This window comes from Amblyraja radiata, chromosome 12 (genome assembly GCF_010909765.2).
Source record: "Amblyraja radiata isolate CabotCenter1 chromosome 12, sAmbRad1.1.pri, whole genome shotgun sequence".
Classification (NCBI taxonomy): Eukaryota; Metazoa; Chordata; class Chondrichthyes; order Rajiformes; family Rajidae; genus Amblyraja; species Amblyraja radiata.
The window spans coordinates 21,360,407-21,365,276 of NC_045967.1; the positions used below are offsets into that span (position 1 = coordinate 21,360,407).

Consider the following 4,870-nt stretch of genomic DNA (forward strand, 5'->3'; position numbering starts at 1 on the left):
TAAATCTTCTCTGCACCATATCCAGTTTTCCCTTATAACATGGTGACCAAAACTGAACACAATACTTTACATGTAGCCTCACTAATGTCTTATACAAAAAATATGATGTCTCAACTTCTATACTCAATACTCTGACGGATAAAAGCCATTTGACCACCCTATATACCTGTGATGCCACATTCAAGGAACTATGTACCTGTATTCCTAGATCCCTCTCTCTACAACACTCTCCAGAGCCCTATCATTCACCTTAAGCCCTGCCTTTGTATTAGGTTCTATCAACCATTCCTCAGCCCACCTGACCAACTGTACAAGATTCTGCTGCAATATTTGACTACCATCGTCACTACCTACAATACCGCCCACTATAGTGTTGGCACCTCAGTGGCACAAATAATATGTGCAGACTGTCAGAAAGTTATTGAAAATGAAAAAAAACTTCTAGAGGTCTGAAATAAAAAACAAAACATGCTGGAACCACTCAGCAGGTCAAGCGGCATCCATGGAAAGAGAAACAGGGTTAACATTTCATAACTATTGAAAGATCTGCACTCCAAAACGACCTCTCTATTTATCTTTCCACAGATGCTGCCTGGTGCTGAGTGTTTCCAGTATTTTCTTTTGTATTTGTCAGAAAGTTATGTCGGCATCAACTTCATGACGAAAAATGTCTCATCTCTCCTCTCCCCCTCTCCCTCTCCCTCTCCCTCCCCCTCTCCCTTTCTCTCTCTCAGCAGCTGCTGTATTTGACTCCTGACTATGGTGTGCTACTGTTACTAAAAGGCTCTCTTGCGTCATGGGTTATGATTACAGATATAGAATAACTGTCTAACTTCATGTGTCTGACTTCACATGCCTGACAACATGTTTCAACAAGTTCTTGTACAATCTTTCTTCTGCTCTGTTTACTAGCTGTGGAAAAGGCCCCAAGGTTGATGGACATATGGATTTTTAATGCTGGAATAGCTCCAATTTGAAAAGCAAAGTGACAGAATTCAATGAAGAAAATTGCTGAGTGATTGATGTGAAAATCGTTAAGTAAGGAAGAGTTGTACTTAACTCTCCTGCCAGTTTCATTCACTTGCTCCATTTGCAAAACAATTACTCATTGAACCTACCACAAGAAATCAAGTGACCTTTAGGGGAAGTACCCTATTAACAATCTGATCCTTGGTAATAGTTGCACGCTTGGTAGGAAAAACAGAACATTTCAGTCCATTAAGGATTTCAAATTAGAGAAGATTTCAAACACAGAATGCTGGAGTAACTCGTCGGGACAGGCAACATCTCTGGAGAGAAGGAACGGGTGACGTTTCTGGTCGAGACCATTCTTCAGACTGAGAGTCAGTTCTTCAGACCCAAAACACCACCCATTCCTTCACTCCAGAGATGCTACCTGTCCCGCTGAGTTACTCCAGCATTCTCTGCCTATCTTTGTTTTAAACCAGCATCTGCAGTTCTTTCATTAAATATTAAATATTTCAAATGTTCTTATTTGTTTTCATCTTTTCTCTTTATGACATATTTATTTCCCTCTCTATGTACCTGATATGAGCAAATGTATCCATTCCAATTCCAGCATTTGTTTCAGTTCCTGGTTATTTCTATCTAATCCCATTAATCAGGCCAACACTCTATTGATCAGATAACTCATCACGTTTTCAAATGCCTGGTGCCCTTGTCATACGGTTGGAAGTTTGTATTAACAACAGCTTGATGAACAGAAGACTCACTAAGCTGGACAAGAAAGGATACCATTTGACCAACAAGATGAGGTGCCCCCTGACTCAACCATTAGGTGATTACAATGAGTGGTGGTGCTTTTTTGTGAAGCATTGGCAATTTTTTTTCCTGTTGCAATTTCTTAATATAAAACATGCCATATAATCCTTTTGTGGGAATTGTATGTACCATTGTGTTTTCTGCAAATCTCATGACAAATGCTCAAATAAAAGTAATATTTTGGAAAAATCATCTTTTACAACATTGCACATTATTGCAGGTCCTGTGGTCATGGGGAGGATCCTGTGAGTTATTACTGATTGATGACTGGACAATATTAAAGTAAGGATCAACGTTTGGTACTCTAACTGAAAAGAGATCTGAATAGAGAGATCCCATCAAGTGTGTGTGGTTCATAGAAAGAGTGATCAGGGGAGAAAAGTGGGATTAATGAGTTTGTGTAATCTGAATATTTTGTGTTTCAGACAACATCTGGCCTTTCCCAGAGAAGCTGTGTCCCATCTGGATTTATTTGGATGTTCTCTTTCCACTGCATCTATCATGCATCTGTGTGCGATATCATTGGATCGTTACATTGGAATTCGTAATCCTATCGAGCATAGCCGCTTCAACTCACGAACCATAGCGTTTATAAAAATAATGGCAGTCTGGACCATTTCAGTAGGTAAATATTTCTTCTGCTTCTAGCCCAGTCATAACTGCTTATTTCAGTTCAGTTTCAGTTTAGTCTATTGTCACGTGTACCAAGGTACAGTGAAAAGCTTTTGTTGTGTGCGAACCAGTCAGCTGAAAAGACAATACATGATTACAATTGTGCCATTTACAGTGTGTCGATACAGGATAAGGGAATAACATTTAGCGCTAGGTATTTGTTTCTCCACATAACCATGTGAACCCCTGTTTCAGTTCAATCAATTCATTCTTTATATTTTCATTATATAGAACTCAGAATGCTGCATGGTGCACAGTTATGATTTTGTCATTTGATTTCCATCTAATTAGATAATTATTTTTGAGATTTATCATCTCTGTAAAAAGCATGTTTTTATTCCTCTGCAATGGAACGTAGCCTGGAGGTTAATATGAACAAAATTAATAGTTACTCACTTACCTACAATATTAACCTGCATGACATTTTCCCAAATGTTCTGTCTTGCTGATATTCAGTTATAGAGCGGGAAAATAACAAGGCAGAACAGAGTAAATATGTCCTGTTCCATCTTAGATTTAGGTTTAGATTGATTATTTAGAAGATTTATTTTGCATGTTATCCAAACAGATTAGATATACCACACATAAATACAATCGTCAAACTCAAGTAGAACAGACGGAGCAGAGTGCAGAATATAGTTCTCAACATTGTAGTGCATTATATCACATCAATTCCATAGACAATATTCAATGTATCATCTGTGCATTCCCTGCACATGCCGTCCAATGATCACCCGTACAGTAATTCTATGTCCAACACACTAGGGGCAATTTACAGAAGCCAATTGACCTCGCACACAGGGTGATGGGTATATAAAATGAACTTCCGGAGGAGGTAGTTGAGGCAGAAATTATAACAACATTTAAAAGGCATTTGGACAGGATAGGAAAAGTTTAAAGCGATATAAGCCAAATGTGGGCAGGTAGTACTGGGGTGGATGGAGCACCTTGCTGGCTTAAACCAAAGATAGACACAATATGCTGGAGTAACTCAGCAGGACAGGCAGCATCTCTGGAGAGAAAGAATGGGTGACATTTTGGGGTCTGAAGAAGGGTCTCGACCCGAAATGTCGCCCTTTCCTTCTCTCTAGAAATGCTGCCTGTCCTGTTGAGTTACTCCAGCATTTTGTGTCTATCACTGGTAATGTTTTCATATCTTATTCTGGTTCCTTTATCATTTGCATCTTAGGTTCATTTGTTATAAAATTTGTTATAAATTTTTGACTGATTTATTATTATCTTTAAATTATCTCTTACAGGCATCTCAATGCCAATTCTTGTTATTGGCCTTGAAGACGAATCCAGGGTTTTTATTGTCAACAGCTGCGTTATTAATGAAGAAAGCTTTCTTCTAATTGGTTCTTTTGTAGCATTTTTTATCCCACTGATTATAATGGTTTTTACCTACTGCCTGACGGTACACACACTGCAAAAACAGATCAGTGTCTTTTTAGGTGACCAAAAAGAAAAACGAGCAAACATGCATTTTTTTAAAAAGGGCAACTTAATAGAAAATGCAGCAATGATAAAAAGGCCAGAGACTCCAGACAAAACCTCAAGATCGCCCTTGAATAAGGAAGCTAAGCTTTTTCGGAAAGGCACCATGCAATCAATTAACAATGAACAAAGGGCTTCGAAAGTGCTTGGGATTGTCTTCTTTTTGTTTGTGGTCATGTGGTGCCCATTCTTCATCACTAATGTTTTGTCCGTTATCTGCAAGGAATCCTGCAATGAATCCATCATTGGAGATCTCCTCAACGTCTTTGTGTGGGTTGGCTACACCTCGTCTGGTGTCAATCCTCTGGTTTACACCCTCTTCAATGGAACTTATCGCCGAGCCTTCTCCCACTATATTTGCTGTCACTACAGTGGAACCCAAAATCACTTCACTGTCACTGCTTCTACATCAGCAATACATGAGAGGAATTTGGAAATGGCCACTGCTAACAATGGAAATAAATCACCGAGCAACAAACTAAGAGTCCCTGAGGAAAAACTACATGTGACAATAAAATCAACAGTATCTTCTATAGACAACTGCATAATCATCAGTGAAAAAGTCAGCTGCGTGTAAATAGGACCTGACGTACTAAATCTTCAGCTGTCCATAATATTAGGCCTAGAATACTCGGCTATGAGCATGTAAATTGTGGCATAGAATTTTAGGCCATTTTAGGTTGCTTGTAATGTTGGGCCTAGTACGCTAGACCTTTAGATGTGGCTAATGTGCGATCTACCAGACTAGACTATTGGTCTGTTGTATGTGGCCTGGTATACTAGACCATCAATTGCATGTGTTTTGGCCCTACCTTTACTAAGCTGCTAACCACGTGTACTGTACGGCCTATACTACCAGGCATGAAATACAAGTAAAACTCAAATGAATAAATGTATTGCTCAGAAAATGGTTATGAGA

At 39.0% G+C, this 4,870-nt stretch overlaps 1 pseudogene; it reads left to right on the forward strand.

Annotated features, from left to right (window-relative positions):
* Window positions 1-4,590, forward strand: part of LOC116979289 — a 117,312-nt pseudogene extending 112,722 nt beyond the window's left edge.
* The last annotated feature ends 280 nt before the right edge of the window (window positions 4,591-4,870 follow it).